This window comes from Triticum aestivum, chromosome 5B, assembly GCF_018294505.1.
Source record: "Triticum aestivum cultivar Chinese Spring chromosome 5B, IWGSC CS RefSeq v2.1, whole genome shotgun sequence".
Classification (NCBI taxonomy): domain Eukaryota; kingdom Viridiplantae; phylum Streptophyta; class Magnoliopsida; order Poales; family Poaceae; genus Triticum; species Triticum aestivum.
Genome location: NC_057807.1, coordinates 321126302 through 321146173, shown reverse-complemented (window position 1 = coordinate 321146173; position 19872 = coordinate 321126302).

The following is a 19872-nucleotide window of genomic DNA, read 5'->3' as shown; positions in this document are numbered from 1 at the left end:
AAATCTAAACTATGACGCTGATATCCGAGGATACTTGATCTTCCAAGGGTTCGCGGCCCTGACCACAGCTCTTGCCTTAGATCCGAAACACATCACCAAGTCCGAAGACGGGAGTTTAGAGCCCGCTGGACTCTCCGCAGCCATAGAGCTTAACACCGGAGAGACGGAGGGGATCGCTTCACCGGCAGGCCCAAAGTCATGCCAGGCTCCCTTCATCAACATGAAGCCGGACTCACCCCTGAACACCAGCTCTGAACTCTCTAGGTCCGTGTTATGCGAGCTCAGCCAAGGAACTTTTGTCCTGCCCAACTCCACAGACTTTCGCTTCCCCGTCCAAACCTCGCCCTTAAACAAGGCCCTGGACTTAATGCGATCTCTCGCCATTGCAGAAGAATCACTGCCGAAATATGTCCAGCCCACACTAGGGGCCGAGAACGGGTAATTTTACGTCCCACCCACCACCCACTTCATAGCCACTGTCGAAGACTTAACCGACACGCTCGACTACGATTACGAAGACATCGACGGTATGGGCAACGATACCAGAGATGAGAGGAGCCAGAACCCGCCGTTCACGAGACGCTGGACGACCACTTCCTCATATGACGTGTACATGGTGGACATCCCCAAAGAGAATGACGACGACGGTGGGGAGAATCTAGAGGACAAGCCTGTCGAAGCACCTCCGAAGCATCGACATCAGCGGCGCCGATCAAAATCGCGTCGTGAAAAAGACAACATACTGGCACCAGAGACAATAACACTCCGGAGAATGCCAAAGACCAAGAAGCCCCTATCGAGCCAACATCCGAACAAGATGATTGGGAGGATGGGTAAGTCAACCCTGATGATCCTACCGGAAATGAGGGCTCAGAGGGTAGTAACTACCTACCGATCTCCGAGGAGGACAAGAGCCTCGGCGACGAAGATTTCATCGTGCCGAAGGAACCCCTCGAACAAGAGTGCTTTAAGCGCCGGCTAATAGCCATGGCAAGAAGCCTTGAAAAGAAGCAGCAACAGCTCCAAGCTGATCAGGATTTACTCAATGACAGATGGACTAATGTCCTAGCAGCCGAGGAATACGGACTCGAGCGCCCAGCTATGAGTTACCCAAAGCGCAGGTTGCTATCCCAATTCGACGATGAGGTACTAGAACCTATACCAACAGCATGTAACATGGCTGATGGACCTGACCGACTACCTTGTGACCGGAACAGAGCGGTAACTCAAGCCGAACACCAACCTGCACCACCTCGCCCTAGAGGCAGAGAGATAGCGGCTGCATGATACATGTACGACCTATGACAGGACCTGGACAATAGAGCCGGTCATACCAGATCAATCTAGGGATCAAGGGGGCATGCCCCAGCGCGAGAAGACGGCCATCCGGCCTGGCACGACAAGCACAACCTCACCCGGGCCGAAAACCGCATACAGACTTCATCCAAACTGCGTCGTGACGCTGTAGGATCGAAAGTATGTCTAGAGGGGGGGGTGATTAGACTACTTGACCAAATAACAACTTAACCTTTTCCAATTTTAGTTCTTGGCAGATTTTAGCAATTTAGCACAAGTCAAGCAATCTCAACACAATTGAAGCAAGCACGCAAAGAGTATATGAGCAACGGAAAGTAAAGCATGCAACTTGCAAGAAAGTAAAGGGATGGGATTGGAGTGTGCAAACGCAATTGGAGACACCGAGATTTTTGGCATAGTTCCGATAGGTGGTGCTATCATATATCCACATTGATGGAGACTTCAACCCACAAAGGGTAACGGCTGCGCGAGTCCACGTAGGGCTCCACCCACGAAGGGTCCACGAAGAAGCAACCGTGTCTATCCCACCATGGCCATCACCCACGAAGGACTTGCCTCACTAGGGTAGATCTTCATGAAGTAGGCAATCTCCTTGCCCTTACAAACTCTTTGGTTCAACTCCACAATCTTGACGGAGGCTCCCAAGTGACACCTAATCAATCTAGGAGACACCACTCTCCAAAAGGTAATATATGGTGTGTTGTTGATGAACTCCTTGCGCTTGTGCTTCAAATGATAGTCTCCCCAACACTCAACTCTCTCTCATAGGATTGGATTTGGTGGAAAGATAATTTGAGTGGAAAGCAACCTGGGGAAGGCTAGAAATCAAGATTCATATGGTTGGATTGGAATATCTAGGCCTCAAGACATGAGTAGGTGGTTCTCTCTCAGAAAATGAATGCTGGAAGTGTAGGCATGTTCTGATGGCTTCCCTCATGAATGAGGAGAGGGTGGAGGGGTATATATAGCATCCACACAAAATCTAACCATTACACACAATTTACCAAACTCGGTGGGACCGAATCAGAAAACTCGGTCGGACCGATTTAGTTTATAATGTGACCGTTAGGCATTTCGGTGGGACCGACATGTCAACTCGGTGGGACCAATTTTGTTAGGGTTAGGGCATAATGTAATCTCGGTTAGACCAATTACACAAACTTGGTGGGACCGACTTTGTTAATAAGCAAACTAGAGAGTTGGTCAGGCAAACTCGGTGGGACCGATTCGCTCATTTCGGTGGGACCAAAATGTTACGAAAGGGAAATAGGGAGTTTGCATTGCGAACTCGATGGTACCAATTGCTCATCTCGGTTGGACCGAAACTTTACCAAGGGAAATAGAGAGTTTGCAATCCCATCTTGGTGAGACCGAGATCCCTATCGGTGGAACCGAAGTGACTAGGGTTTCTGGCAGTGGCTATGTCAAATGAACTCGGTGGTGCCGGATGGATCAAATCGGTGGGGCCGAGTTTGACTTTTGGTTTGGGACATATGTGGATATGAGAAAGTGGTTGAGGGCTTTTGGAGCATATCACTAAGCATTTTGAGCAAGCAAGCCATTAAGCAACACCTCATCCCCTTTTAATAGTATTGGCTTTCCTATAGACTCAATGTGATCTTGGATCACTAAAAGTAAAATGTAGAGTCTTGATCTTTAGATCTTGAGCCAATCCTTTGTCTTTAGCATTTTGAGGGGTCGACAATCCTAATCCATGCCATTCCAATCATTGAACTTTCCTGAAATATTCATCTTGAAATAGCATTAGTTCAATGAGCTATATGTTGTTAATCATTACCAAAACCACCCAGGGATAGTTGCACTTTCAGTCTCGCCCTTTTTGGTAATTGATGACAACATATATATCAAAGCTTTGACAAATGATAATAAGATTGAAATACATCGTCACTTTGAGAAGTATGTGATAAGCAAGAGCTCCCCCTAAATTTGTGCATTGTTTAAAATTTGCTTTGGACTACAAATGCACAATCTGTTAGGATCATGGGTCACTCTTACATGTCACATACATCTTGGTGGAGCGCTCAAAATGATAACAATTAAAAGCATGCACTCATCACCAAGCAAAGTGAATGATCATATATGGATATAAGGGATAATATCATTCAAGCACACATTAAAGTAGCATATGATCAACCACATGATCATCCAAGTATCTCACAAAAGGCATAATGTATCAAACAAACACATAATAAAGTTCAACCAAATAAAGTGCAAGTGTCGGTGTCAAAACTGGCGGATCTCGGGTAGGGAGTCCCGAACTGTGCGTCTAGGCGGATGGTAACAAGAGACAAGGGACACGATGTTTTTACCCAGGTTCGGGCCCTCTCGATGGAGGTAAAACCCTACTCCTGCTTGATTAATATTGATGATATGGGTAGTACAAGAGTAGATCTACCACGAGATCGAAGTGGCTAAACCCTAGAAGCTAGCCTATGGTATGATTGTTGTTCGTCCTATGGACTAAAACTCTCCGGTTTATATAGACACCGGAGAGGGTTAGGGTTACACAGAGTCGGTTACAATGGGAGGAGATCTTCATATCGTATCGCCAAGCTTGCCTTCCACGCCAAGGAAAGTCCCATCCGGACACTGGACGGAGTCTTCAATCTTGTATCTTCATAGTTCGGGAGTCTGACCAAAGGTCTTAGTCCGGCCAGCCGGACACCCCCTAATCCAGGACTCCCTCAGTAGCCCCCGAACTAGGCTTCAATGACGTTGAGGCCGGCGCGCAAGTTGTCTTCAACATTGCAAGGCGGGTTCTCCTTCAAATTCCCTGTATCCGTCGAATAGTGTCCGGCTTCTAGTGCGTGCCGTCCTCCTCGGCTTCTGTGCCCCATAATGACCATCTTCCACGCGTCAAACGAATGCGAAAAGCCAGGGGGTTTTCTTTTCACTTACCCCCTGGTTGCGTTAATGAGCCGCCCATAAGAGAGACGGGGATTTAGATCCAATTTGCACCATCTTCCCTCCGCGAGTCTTCATTAGAGCGTCTCTGATAGAGATCCATTCCACCATGGCCAGTCAGTGCCGCTCCTCCTCTCGCGCCTCCAGCCCTCGGACCGAAGATTGGGGGCGGTGTTCCGTCCCGCATAGCGAGTTAGTAGTGCTTCAGTCCAAGGGGCTCCTCCCCCCAGCATATATGGTCCCAGTTTGAGCCGGGATTGCTGCTTATAACGGCAGAGAGCAGGCGGAGAGTGTTCCCAATCCCTCTCAAGGAGAGCGGGTATGTTTAGTCCCTTATTTGATGAGAGGACTAGGGTTTCCGATTCATCCGTTTCTTCGAGGGTTGCTAGAGTTCTACGGCCGCCAGCTACATAACCTCACGCCCGCTTCCATTTTGCACATCGCGGGCTTCGTGGCCCTCTGCGAGCTGTTCTTGGGTGTTGAGGCCCATTTCGCGTTGTGGAAGAGGTTGTTTTGCCTTGTGCCCCGTTCTCAGGAGGGGTCTATTTATCAGGTGGGCGGAGCCGAACTATGGCGCATCGCCGGGACCGGATATCTATCCGGCACCCCAAAGAGGGCGTCGGAAGACTGGCCCTCGGAGTGGTTTTATATAAATGACGTCCCCCTGCTGGACCCTGTACGGATCGGCCTCCCCGAGTTCAATAACGCCCCGTTGAAGAAGCGCCTGAGTTGGCGCCCGCGGAATCTCAGAGGGAAGTTGACAGGGACGTCCTGTACCTGATGAGCCGGATAAGGTTATTGGCTCATTCCGGACTGACCATGATCAAGGTCATGGCCATATGCATTACGCGAGGGGTGCAGCCGCTTCAATACAGAGGTCACCCATTGTGGGATTTCAACAGGGAGGATGACGCTACCCGGTGCGGTCGCAAGGGGCCGGATTCGGCCGCCACTTTAACAAAAATCTTATCCGCTTTGTACAAGGGGGAAGAGGAAGAATTCCTCCGTGTCAACCCGGAAGGCGGATTCTCCACGTACAATCCTCCTAGTTGGGTGAGAGGACACTTTCACTTGTATATCCGTTTTTGAAATTCCCGTGGTTGAGTACTTAGACTAATAATATTTAAACGCAGGAGCTGCGCCAGGCTATGAAGGAAATAAACAACCCTGCTCCACAACCCGAGGACCCGAAACGGCCCCTCGATCCGGACTCCCAAGAAGATTCGGACTTGTGCGTGGAGTTGATTGATGGAGTATTTCATCAATTGAGCAAGGATAACTCTTTAGTGGCCATCACGGCCAACTATCCCGGACTTCTTCCAGCCTCCAAGGTAATTAAGACTGAAGTCCGAGTATGCTCATGCTTTATCTTGTATGCCGTGTACTAATGGCGTTTCATAGGGTAAATCCTTGAGGCGGAAGGCCGAGCCCACGGTGGGCAGCCAACAAGGGCCGCTGAAGGCAGGCGGGTCAAAAAGAAGTGCGGACCAGATCGAGATTCCGATGCAATGGTATGGCGTGCGAATTTAACGCCTAGGGTTTATGCCCTTGAGTCTTACTGATGCTCATGATTTTCTTAGAAAGAAGAGAGCCCGCCGAACTATGTCCGCCGGCCAAGGTTCGAGGCCGGGTCCGAAAATGGAGGCGGACACAGGACACGCCTCGGGCATTCCTCCGACAGAGGGCGCCGACGGGCTATCGGCCACAAATTCAGAGGTGGAGAGTGCCCTGAACCACAGGCGTCGACGGAATGTTCTTCGTGACGCGTGTTTTTTCCCGGAGGCGTTGGACGCCTTTAATACAGGAGATGTGTATCTCCGTGCTGCTCGAAATGGCCTAGCCAGAGCCACGGAGCAGTATGTGAAAGACATACAGGTGAGTAGAATTGAAGGTTATATATGTCAGTAGCCCCCGAGACTTGAAACAGTGAAGATAACTGTTTGAAGGATCATGTTCTATGCAGTGTCTTACAAAGAAGAATACGCAATTGTCCCAGGAGCTCGAAGAGTGCAAGGCCCAGCTCGAGGCCGCATTAGCCGCTTCAAAAAATGTCATGGGGACGCCCGCAGGTAATATATACTTCAGAAGGTACTTCCGTTTGAAATGCGGCAGGTGTGCAATCCTGACGATAATAATGCAATTGAGGCCGGAGTAAATCCGGACAGGCAACAACTCCTAGGCCAACTAAAGGCTGGCGAGAGCGTGCTGACAAGGGTGAGGCAAGAGAAGAACAAGCTTCAAGACGCCAATACCCAGCTGGGCGAGGAACTGAAAGATGTTCGCATTCAGCTGTCTTCTACCGTGAAGGAGAATCGGCGACAAACTTCAAATAGGGATGATCAAGCCAACTGCAGAAAGCAAATGAAAAAGCCGCGTCCAACACCTAATCTAGTCTTCGACGTATTCTCACCAGCGCGGAGCTAAGTGCTGCCACTGGGCATGGGCGGGAGCCCCCGAGGCCCGAGGGCGGCTCTCCGGAGACTCCGAGGCTTGTACAACCCCAACTCATTATTACGTGAGAGTGTCACGGGCGGCGAGCTTCACAGGCATTGGCCTTCTTCATAGGCTCCGGGCCTTTCTCGAGGAGATGAGCTTCATAGGCATTGGCCTTCTTCACAGGCACCGGGCCTTTCTTGGTTTGTCTAGCTTCACAGGCGCCGGGCCTTCTTTATAGGCTCTGGGCCTTTCTTCAAGGGTAGAACTTTCGGAGATGCTGGATGTTCCACGCATTCGGGATGGGCACCCCCTCCTGAGTCTCCAAGCATGCAGCACCGGGCCTAGAGACATGAACAACCTTGAACGGGCCCTCCCACATGGGCGAGAGCTTGTGCAGCCCCTCCCTGGAGAGCACCCGTCTGAGCACGAGGTCACCTACCTCGAGGGTCCTGGGGCGGATGCTGCAGCAGTGGTACCGCTGCAGTGCTTGTTGGTATCTCGCAGCCCGAAGCGCAGCCTCCCGACGACGTTCCTCCCCAAGCACGAGGTCCACCCCCGCATGGCATCCTGTTGTGCTTCGTCGAAATCCAGGACCTGCGCGGAGCGATGCCTGACCTCGTGAGGAAGGACCGCCTCGGCACCATAGACGAGGAAGAACGGGGTTTCGCCGGTCGACTTGGTGGCGGTAGTACGGATGGACCATAGCACGGACTGAAGCTCGTCGTGCTAGCCCCTATCGCAGGCCTCCAGCTTCTTCTTAAAGGTTCGGGTTTTGAGGTCCTTCAGGACCTCCACGTTGGCGCGCTCAGCTTGGCCGTTGCTCCGAGGGTGTGCCACCGAAGTGTAGCATATCTGTGTTCCAAGGTTAGCACAATATATTTTGAAGACATTGCTGGTTAACTGCGAACCGTTGTTGGTGATGATGCGATTGGGTACCCCAAACCGGCTCACGAGGCCCCTGATGAACTTGACTGCTGAGCCAGCCGGGATGGTGTGAACAGCTTCCACTTCTGCCCACTTGGTGAATTTGTCGATGGCGACGTAAAGGTAGCGATAGCCCCCTGGCGCCCGAGGAAACGGGCCAAGGATGTCTAGTCCCCAAACAACGAACGACCACGAGAGGGGGATGGTCCAAAGGCCCTGAGCTGGCTGGTGAATCTGCTTGGCATGGAATTGACAGGCTTCACAAGCCTTCACCAGCTCGATTGCGTCGTTGAGCACTGTTGGCCAATAGAAACTGCTGCGAAATGCCTTGCCGACGAGTGTGCGCAAAGACGAGTGGTGCCCGCAGTCTCCATCGTGAATGTCTGCCAACAGCTCTTTTCCCTGCTCCCTAGAGATGCAACACAGAGTAACATCATTCGGCCGCTTTCGGTAGAGCTCTCCGTCTTGGATGCAGTAGGCCGTGGCCTGCCGCGCCACGCGCTCCGTGTCCTCCTCCTTCTCCGGAGGGTCCCTTGCATCAAGTAATCCTTGAACTCCACGGTCCAACACTACAAAAAAATACACTTCCGTGATGATACATGTTTGTCATAGTAGGTCGCATTTTTTGTCATGCATGTACATCCATGACAAATTTATGACAGAATCAAGATAGTCATACCTATGCTGTCGTAGAAGTGTTCCATGACATCACCAAAATTATCATCATAGAAGTGTCCACTTCCATGATGATAAATCGCGCGTCACGGAAGTGCTTTCGTCAAGGGTGACTGACACGTGGCATCCACTGTAACGGAACGCCGTTAAGCTATCGGGTTGGGTTTTGGATCTGATAACCCGTTAACAGCCCCGACCAATGGGGATTTTCCACGTGTAAAATCATCATTGGCTAGAGGAAACACGTGTCGGCTCACCGTTGGGACAGATGTCATCCACTCATTGGACGGAAGACGCCTATGATACGTCGACACGTGGCACGGCCCAACAGAGGCCCATTCCTGTGAAAAGGCCGGCCCAGTAAAAATTAGTAGGCCAACCCATATAAGGCCTACTTGTGTCAGGTCCATTTAAGCCCATGGCCCATACGAGATGTGCCAATTCGGACCGTCAACGGCCCGTTAAAGATTTGACACCATTGCAGCCCATCGTCAGTTCGAGCCCGTTAACAGCCCGCTATATATCTGGGCTCAATATCGGCCCGATGAGATTTTGGCCTGTTAACGACCCGTTTAATGGATGGGCCAATTTTTAGGATGTACATCTTTCGGCCTTTTAGCGACCCATTTAAATGTTGGGCTAGTTTCTGGCCTGGTGTGTCTTTCAGCCTGTTGACGGCCCATAAATCTGATGGGCCATTTGTTGTTGGACCTGAGTTTCGGCCTTTTAGCGGCCCATTTAAGTGTTGGGCCAATTTTCTGGCTCGGTGTCACTTTCAGCCTGTTGATGGCCCATAAATCAGTTGGGCCATTTGTAGTCGGACCTGAGTTTTGGCCTTTTAGGGACCCATTTAAGTGTTGGGCCAATTCCCGGCCCTGTGTTCCTTTCGGCCTGTTAACGGACCATAAATTAGTTGGGCCATTTTTAGTCAGACCTTAGTTTTGGCCTTTTAACGGCCCATGCCCTTCATGGTCCAATACCAGCCCGGTTTCTCTTTCGGCCTGCTAAAGGCCCACAACACAGTTGGGCCATTTACAATACGACCTGACTTTCGGCCTCTTAGCGGCCCATGGTCTTCATGGTCCAGTACAAGCCCATTGTCTCTTTCGGCCTGCTAAAGGCCTACAGTATAGTTGGGCCATATGTAGCCCAAACTTAGTAACGACCTGTTAACAGCCCGTGAAATAAACTGGGGCTACCTGTTGCCCGCTTCGATGTCGGCCTGTTAACGACCCGGGAGGTAAGAGGGCCAACCATTAACTTTCGGCCTAGTAACGGCCCATTAACTTAATGGGCCCATGATGTCTACTACACAACCTTCTTCTTGTAGACGTTGTTGGGCCTGCAAGTGCACAGGTTTGTAGGACAGTAGCAAATTTCCCTCAAGTGGATGACCTAAGGTTTATCAATCCGTAGGAGGCGTAGGATGAAGATGGTCTCTCTTAAACAACCCTGCAACCAAATAACAAAGAGTCTCTTGTGTCCCCAACACACCCAATACAATGGTAAATTGTATAGGTGCACTAGTTCAACGAAGAGATGAAGGTACAAGTGCAAAATAGATAGTAGATATAGGTTTTTGTAATATGAAAATATAAAAACAGCAAGGTAACAAGTGGTAAAAGTGAGCGTAAACGGTATTGCAATGATAGGAAACAAGGCCTAGGGTTCATACTTTCACTAGTGTAAGTTCTCTCAGCAATAATAACATAGATTGAACATATGACAAGCCCTCAACATGCAACAAAGAGTCACTCCAAAGCCACTAATAGCGGAGAACAAATGTAGAGATTATGTTAGGGTACGAAACCACCTCAAAGTTATTCTTTCGGATCGATCTATAAAAGAGTTCGTACTAGAATAACACCTTAAGATACAAATCAACCAAAACCCTAATGTCACCTAGATACTCCATTGTCACCTCAAGTATCCGTGGGCATGATTATACGATATGCATCACACAATCTCAAATTCATCCAACCAACATAAAAGTACTTCAAAGAGTGCCCCAAATATTCTACCGGAGAGTCAAGAACGTGTGCCAACCCCTATGCATAGGTTTCCAATGTCACGAAACCCGCAAGTTGATCACCAAAACATACATCAAGTGGCACATGATATCCCATTGTCACCACAGATAATCACGACAAGACATACATCAAGTGTTCTCATAAAGACTCTATCCGATAAGATAAGTTCAAAGGGGAAACTCAATTCATCACAAGAGAGTAGAGGGGGAGAAACATCATAAGATCCAACTACAATAGCAAAGCTCGGGATACATCCAGATCGTGCCATAGAGGGAACACGAGAGAGAGAGAGATCAAACACATAGCTACTGGTACATACCCTCAGCCCCGAGGGTGAACTACTCCCTCCTCGTCATGGATAGCGTCGGGATGATGAAGATGGCCTCCGTTGATGGGATCCCCATCCGACAGGGTGCCGGAACAGGGTCCCGATTGGTTTTTGGTGGCTACAGAGGCTTGTGGCGGCGGAACTCCCGATCTATCTTCTGTTCTGGAAGTTTTAGGGTACAAGAGTATATATGGGTGCAGGGGGTACGTCGGAGGAGCTACGGGGGCCCCACGAGGCAGGGGGCGCGCCCGGGGGTGGGGGGGGGGGTGGGCGTGCCCCCACCCTCGTGGGAAGCCCGTATCTCCCCTGACGTGCACTCCAAGTTCCCTGGGTTGCTTTCCTTCCAAAAATAACTTCTCCAGTTGATTTCGTTCCGTTTTGACTCCGTTTGATATTCCTTTTCCTCGAAACACTGAAATAGGCATAAAACAACAAATCTGGGCTGGGCCTCCGGTTAATAGGTTAGTCCCAAAAATAATATAAAAGTGGATAATAAGGCCCAATATTGCCCAAAACAGTAGATAAAGTAGCATGGAGCAATCAAAAATTATAGATACGTTGGAGACGTATCAAGCATCCCCAAGCTTAATTCCTGCTCGTCCTTGAGTAGGTAAATGATAAAAAATATTTTTTGATGCGGAGTGATACTTGGGCATAATTTCAACGTAAATCTTCTTAATTGTGATATGAATATTCAGATCCGAAAGATTTAAGACAAAAGTTCATATTTACATAAGAAATAATAATACTTCAAGCATACTAATCAAAGCAATCATGTCTTCTCAAAATAGCATGGCAAAAGAAAGTTCATCCCTACAAAATCATATAGTTAGGCTATGTTTCATTTTCATCACACAAAATACTCCCATCAAGAACAACCCCGGTTTCAGCCAAGCAATTGGTTCATACTTTTTAACACGCTTCAGCCTTTTTCAACTCTCACGCAATACATGAGCGTGAGCCATGGATATAGCACTATGGGTGGAATTGAATATGATGATGAGGATTGTGTGGAGAAGACAAAAAAGGAGAAAGTCTCACATTGACAAGGCTAATCAACGGGCTATGGAGATGCCCATCAATTGATGTCAACATGAGGAGTAGGGATTGCCATGCAACAGATGCACTAGAGCTATGAATGCCCAACAAAAGAAAACTAGTAGGTGTGCATCCAACTCGCTTTCTCATGAAGACCTAGGGCATTTGAGGAAGCCCATCGTAGGAATATACAAGCCAAGTTCTATAATAAAAAATTCCCACTAGTATAAAAAGACAACTTATGAGACTCACTACATGAAGAACAAGGTGCTACTTTGAAGCACAATATATGAGACTCACTATATGAAGAACAAGGTGCTACTTTGAAGCACAAGTGTGGAAAAAGAGATAGTAGCATTGCCCTTTTTTTGGGCCTTTTTATATATTTTTTGGCCTTTCTCTTTTTTTATTTTATTTGGGCAATGCTCTAATAATGATGATCATCACACTTCTATTGACTACAACCATAAGGATCACAACTCGAAACTAGAACAAGATATGACTCTATATGAATGCCTCCGGCGGTGTACCGGGATGGTGCATTGAATCAAGGGTGACATGTATGAAAAATAATGCATGGTGGCTTTGCCAAAAATACGATGTCAACTACATGATCATGCAATGGCAATATGACAAAAGTAATGTATGTCATGATGATGATGAACAGAACGGTGGAAAGTTGCATGGCAATATATCTCGGAATGGCTATGGAAATGCCATGATAGGTAGGTATGGTGGCTGTTTTGAGGAAAATATAAGGAGGCTTATGTGTGATAGAGCGTATCATATCACGGGGTTTGGATGCACCGGCAAAGTTTCCACCAACTCTCAAGGTGAGAAAGGGCAATGCACGGTACCGAAGAGGCTAGCAAAGGCAGAAAGGTAAAAGTGCGTATAATCCATGGACTCAACATTAGTCATAAAGAACTCATATACTTATTGCAAAAGTTTTATTAGCCCTCAAAGCAAAGTACTACTACGCATGCTCCTAGGGGGGAGGTTGGTAGGAGTTAACCATCGCGCGCCCCCGACCTCCACTCAAGGGAAGGCAATCAAAAGAGCACCCCATGCAATAAATTTGTTACACAACTTTAACCATATGTGCATGCTACGGGACTCGCAAACTTCAACACAAGCATTTCTCAAATTCACAATCACTCAACTAGCACGACTTTGATATTATCACCTCCATATCTCAAAACAATTATCAAGCATCAAACTTTTTTTAGTATTCAACGCACTCATAAGAAAGTTTCACATATCTTGAATACCAAGTATATTAATATTAAGCAAATTACCATTCTATTAACAACTCTCAAAATAATATAAGTGAAGCATGAGAGTTCATATATTTCTTCAAAATAAAACCACCATTGTGCTCTAAAAGATATAAGTGAAGCACTAGAGCAAAAGACAAACTACTCCGAAAGATATAAGTGAAGATCAATGAGTAGTCGAATAATTATGCAACTATGTGAAGACTCTCCCATTTAATAATTTCAGATCTTGATACTTTATTCAAACAGCAAGCAAATCTAAAGGAAACTACAATGCAAGGATAGCACAACTCATGTGAAGAAGCAAAAACTTAGGCTCAACCGATACTAACCAATAGTTGTTGAAGAAGAAAGGTGGGATGCCTACCGGGGCATCCCCAAGCTTAGATGCTTGATACTTCTTGAAATATTATCTTGAGGTGCCTTGGGCATCCCCAAGCTTGAACTTTTGTGTCTCCTTAATTCATCTCATATCATGGTTTCTCTTTTTATCAAAAGCTTCATTCACAACAAACTCAACAAGAACTCGTGAGATAGGTTAGTATAAACCAATGCAAAACCTTATCATTTTCTACTGTAACAAATCACTAAAATTATTATTCAACATTTCATACTAAATGCCTCTGCATATTTAATACTCCTATCCTCAAATAGAATCATTAAACAAACAAACATATGCAAACAATGCAAACATAACAGCAATCTGCCAAAACAGTACAGTCTGTAAAGAATGCAAGAGTATCAATACTTCCCTGACTCAAAAAATTATGAACTAAAACTCCCACTGTAATAAATTTATCATATCTCAATATGCAAAAAGATTCAACGTTAGACCATTCTCTGACTTTTCTAGGGAATTTTTGCAACAGCGGTAAACTTTCTGTTTTCAAACAGCAACATGCAAACTAGCAAAATAAGCATGGCAAAGGCTATCCTTGACACTTTTATTGAAACTAAAGATGCAAAACATTACTCTAACTAACAGAAAACAAAAACTAACAAAATAAAATGACGCTCCAAGCAAAACACATATCATGTGGTGAATAAAAATATAGCTCCAAGTAAAGTTACCGATGAACAAAGACGAAAGAGGGGATGCCTTCCGGGGCATCCCCAAGCTTAGGCTCTTGGTTGTCCTTGAATATTACCTTGGGTTGCCTTGGGAATCCCCAAGCTTAGGCTCTTGCCACTCCTTATTCCATAGTCCATCGAATCTTTACCCAAAACTTGAAAACTTCAACCACAGAAAACTCAACACAAAACTCGTAAGCTCCGTCAGTATAAGAAAATAAAACCACCACTTAGGTACTGTAATGAACTCATTCTAAATTCATATTGGTGTAATATCTACTGTATTCTAACTTCTCTATGGTTCATACCACTTAATACTAGCCATAGATGCATCAAAATAAGCAAACAACACATAGAAAACAGAATCTGTCAAAAACAGAACACTCTGTAGTAATCTGTATAAACGTATACTTATGGAACCCCAAAAATTATGAAATAAATTTATGGACCTGAGAAATTTGTCTATTAATCATCTTCAAAAAGAATCAACCTAAAATCACTCTCCAGTAAAAAATGGAAGCTAATCTCGTGAGCGCTAAAGTTTCTGTTTTTCACAGCAAGATCACATAAACTTCACCCAAGCCTTCCCAAAGGTTCTACTTGGCACTTCATTGAAACAAAAGCTATAAAACATGATTACTACAGTATAATAATCATGTGGACACACAAAAACAGTAAGGATAAATATTGGGTTGTCTCCCAACAAGCGCTTTTCTTTAATGCCTTTTTAGCTAGGCATGATGATGGCAATGATGCTCACAAAAAAGATAAGAATTGAAGCATAACGGGAGCATCATGAAGCATATGACTAGCACATTTAAGTCTAACCCACTTCCTATGCATAGGGATTTTGTGAGCAAACAACTTATGGGAACAAGAATCAACTTGCATAGGAAGGTAACACAAGCATAACTTCAAGAATTTAAGCACATAGGGAGGAAACTTGACATTATTGCAATTCCTACAAGCATATATTCGTCCCTCATAATAAATTTCAGTAGCATCATGAATGAATTCAACAATATTACCAGCACCTAAAGCATTCTTTTCATGATCTACAAGCATAGAAATTTTACTATTCTCCACATAAGCAAAATTCTTCTCATGAATAGTAGTGGGAGCAAACTCAACAAAATAACTATCATATGATTGGAAATTAAGATCAAGATGACAAGTTTCATGGTTATCATTATTCTTTAAAGCATACGTGTCATCACAATAATCATCATAGATAGGAGGCATGCTTTCATCATAGTAAATTTGCTCATCAAAGCTTGGGGGACAAAAAATATCATCTTCATCAAACATAGCTTCCCCAAGCTTGTGGCTTTGCATATGATTAGCATCATGGATATTCAAGGAATTCATACTAACAACATTGCAATCATGCTCATCATTCACATATTTCATGCCAAGAATTCTATGTAATTCTTCTTCTAGTACTTGAGCACAATTTTCCTTTCCATCATACTCATGAAAGATATTAAAAAGATGAAGCGTATGAGACAAACTCAACCCATTTTTTTGTAGTTTTATTTTATAAAATAAACTAGTGCTAAAACAAGAAACAAAAATATTCGATTGCAAGATCTAAAGATATACCTTCAAGCACTCACCTCCCCGACAACGGCGCCAGAAACTGCTTGATGTCTACTACACAACCTTCTTCTTGTAGACGTTGTTGGGCCTGCAAGTGCACATGTTTGTAGGACAGTAGCAAATTTCCCTCAAGTGGATGACCTAAGGTTTATCAATCCGTAGGAGGCATAGGATGAAGATGGTCTCTCTGAAACAACCCTGCAACCAAATAACAAAGAGTCTCTTGTGTCCCCAACACACCCAATACAATGGCAAATTGTATAGGTGCACTAGTTCGACGAAGAGATGAAGATACAAGTGCAAAATAGATAGTAGATATAGGTTTTTGTAATCTGAAAATATAAAAGCAGCAAGGTAACAAGAGGTAAAAGTGAGCGTAAACGGTATTGCAATGATAGGAAACAAGGCCTAGGGTTCATACTTTCACTAGTGTAAGTTCTCTCAACAATAATAACATAGATTGAACATATGACAAGCCCTAAACATGCAACAAAGAGTCACTCCAAAGCCACTAATAGCGGAGAACAAACATAGAGATTATGGTAGGGTACGAAACCACCTCAAAGTTATTCTTTCAGATCAATCTATAAAAGAGTTCGTACTAGAATAACACCTTAAGATACAAATCAACCAAAACCCTAATGTCACCTAGATACTCCATTGTCACCTCAAGTATCCGTGGGCATGATTATACGATATGCATCACACAATCTCAGATTCATCCAAACAACATAAAAGTACTTCAAAGAGTGCCCCAAAGTTTCTACCGGAGAGTCAAGAACGTGTGCCAACCCCTATGAATAGGTTCCCAATGTCTCGAAACCCGCAAGTTGATCACCAAAACATACATCAAGTGGCACATGATATCCCATTGTCACCACAGATAATCACGGCAAGACATACATCAAGTGTTCTCTTTAAGACTCAATCCGATAAGATAACTTCAAAGGGGAAACTCAATTCATCACAAGAGAGTAGAGGGGGAGAAACATCATAAGATCCAACTACAATAGCAAAGCTCGGGATACATCAAGATCGTGCCATAGAGGGAACACGAGAGAGAGAACACGAGAGAGAGAGATCAAACACATAGCTACTGGTACATACCCTCAGCCCCGAGGGTGAACTACTCCCTCCTCGTCATGGATAGCGTCGGGATGATGAAGATGACCTCCGGTGATGGGATCCCCCTCTGGCAGGGTGCCGGAACAGGTTCCCGATTGGTTTTTGGTGGCTACAGAGGCTTGCGGCGGCGGAACTGCCGATCTATCTTCTCTATGGAAGTTTTAGGGTTCAAGAGTATATATGGGTGTAGGGGGTACGTCGGAGGAGCTACGGGGCCCCCACGAGGCAGGGGGCGCGCCCGGGGGGTGGGTGCGCCCCCACTCTCATGGGCAGCCCATATCTCCCCTAATGTGCACTCCAAGTTCCCTGGGTTGCTTTCCTTCCAAAAATAAGTTCTCCAGTTGATTTCGTTCCGTTTTGACTCCGTTTGATATTCCTTTTCCTCGAAACACTGAAATAGGCATAAAACAACAAATCTGGGTTGGGCCTCCGGTTAATAGGTTAGTCCCAAAAATAATATAAAAGTGGATAATAAGGCCCAATATTGCCCAAAACAGTAGCTAAAGTAGCATGGAGCAATCAAAAATTATATATACGTTGGAGACGTATCAGCCCACTAAAGTTCGTACATGTCTTTAGGCCAAATTAGATAATTTGAGCCCATTACGACGAGCAATTATGCACAGGACCAAAACCGATCACGCAAAGGTACGGCATACAAGGAATAACGTTGCACATCCAGCATATATTACAGGAAATTACATCCACCGGGCAATTAAAGATTGATGCCAGTGCAATTAAATGAGCAGAACCTAACCATCTACAACGTCACAATCTGCAACCTCATCACAGATGACGCCCATAAGCATGTGGGCAAGTTCTTTCTGCTTTGCTACACTGTATCTGAAAACATTGATCAGTTGTTGTGTCGCACGACTCTGCACCTCTGATTCATCCACCATTTCCACCATTGCTTCAGCCATTAATTGGTTCACAAACATACATTTATTCCGTTGCATTCGAGACAGAGGATACTGAACAGATTCATATGGCAATTTTGGCAGGCTTGTATTATTGATAGTGGAGAGTGTCTCGACCACTGCATCATAACATAAATTAGGACGGGAACAAAACAGATTAATCATGAGTTATTGCCATATTACCTGGCCTAGATTTAGTGGAAAGAAACAATGGGGTTGCCTTGCTATTTTCAGAGTTTGTCTTCTTATCTTCAGCAGCCTGCACAAAATTAACACACTAGCATTGCTATCATTGGCCAAGTCAGATAATAGGAAAGCAACATTGACACAACGAAGGTTTGGGCAAGTAGCCTACACCAAATTAACACAATTTGGCATAGCTATCATCAGCCAGGTAAGGTAGTACGAAAGCAACATTGACACAATGAATGAATGGGCAACCAGAAAAGCACTACAATTCAGTAATGTGTGTGATATGAGATAGTACATTCATGCAGCTCAATATGCAAAACTACCAGGCAGTTTTCCTTACAAAAATCAACATTGGCGCCTTTAACATTTTGCTACAGCTAATTTTAGATCAGATAAAGGTTAGATTCACGCCGATTAACAAAATACATGTTGATGTAAAAATATAGTGATATACAACAGGTACTTACATCAGCATTGGAGCATAGAGAATTCCCGCAAGATATTTTCCTCGAATACGATCCCAATGGAGGAAGTCTTCTATCGTTTAACCTTATTTTCTAAAAGAGAGATGGGTAAGAAACATGTAGAAAATATGATCAGAATGCTATAAAATTTCATGATGCGAGGATACGCACATGCTTCTTAGAATGGAGTTGACATTCTTTTGCTGGACTGGAGCGGACTAGTTCTTTGGCCACTGGAATCTGCTTATTATCAGTGGGAGTTGGGTTTCTCTGTGCTGGAGCAGTATCTATGAAAAATGGAGTTGGTTTATTATCTCCTGGCGTTTGGATCTTTTGCAAAGACCTGGTTTGTAACCCTTCAGATTCTAACAAAGCCGTCTTCCCCTTGCATGCCTTATATGGAAGAATTGTGATTCAGTTATAAAACATGCTACATCAGAGATGGAATAGGTATTGAAGAATAGAGAGGCATGACATATTGACATGTATTCCCTCCATCCGGAAATAAATGGACGGGTCTAGGCGTATTTCAGTTCTAGATACATCCAGTTTTATCCATTTCTGCGACATTTAATCCGGACGGAGGGAGTATGATGTAAGAGCTAGGGATACGACAGGACAACATAGTAAAAAAACACTGAAAAACCCACTGCAGAACCAAAGTATTCAAACCCACTGATATGTGATAGTACACTCATGCAACTCAGGATGCAAAACTACCAGGCAGTGTTCCTTACAAAAATCAACATTGTGGCCTTTAATCATACATTTTGCTATAACTAAATTTAGATCAGATAAAGGTTGGATTCACGCCGATTAACAAAATACATGCTGATGTAAAAATATAGTGATATACAACAGGTACTTACATCTACATTGGAGCACAGAGAATTCCTGCAAGAATCTTTCCTCATAAACGACACCATTGCAGAAATTCTTCTATCTGTTAAGCTTATTTTCTAAAAGAGAGATGGGTAAGAAACATGTAGAAAATATGATCAGCATGCTATAAAATTTCATGATGCAAGGATACGCACACGCTTCTTAGAATTGAGTTGACATATTTTTGCTGGACTGGAGCAGACTAGTTCTTTGGCCACTGAAATCTGCTTATTATCAGTAGGAGTTGGGTTTCTCTGTGTTGGAGCAGTATCTATAAAAACTGGAGTTGGTTTATTATCTCCTGTCGTTTGGATCTTTTGCAAAGGCCTTATTTGTAACCCTTCAGATTCTAACATAGTCGTCTTCCCCTTGCATGCCTTGTATAGAAGAATGGTGCTTTAATTATAAAACATGCGACAACGGAGAGATGGAATAGGCACTGAAGAATAGAAAGGCATGACATATTGACATGTATTCCCTCCATCCGGAAAAAATGGATGGGTCTAGGCGTATTTCAGTTCTATATACATCCTTTTTATCCATTTCGGCAACATGTAATCCAAACGGAGGGAGTATGGTGTAAGAGCTAGGGATACGACAGGACAACACAGCAAAAAAACTAGTTGAATGTAAAACTATATGCTAGCGGAATACGTACAGAAATAACTA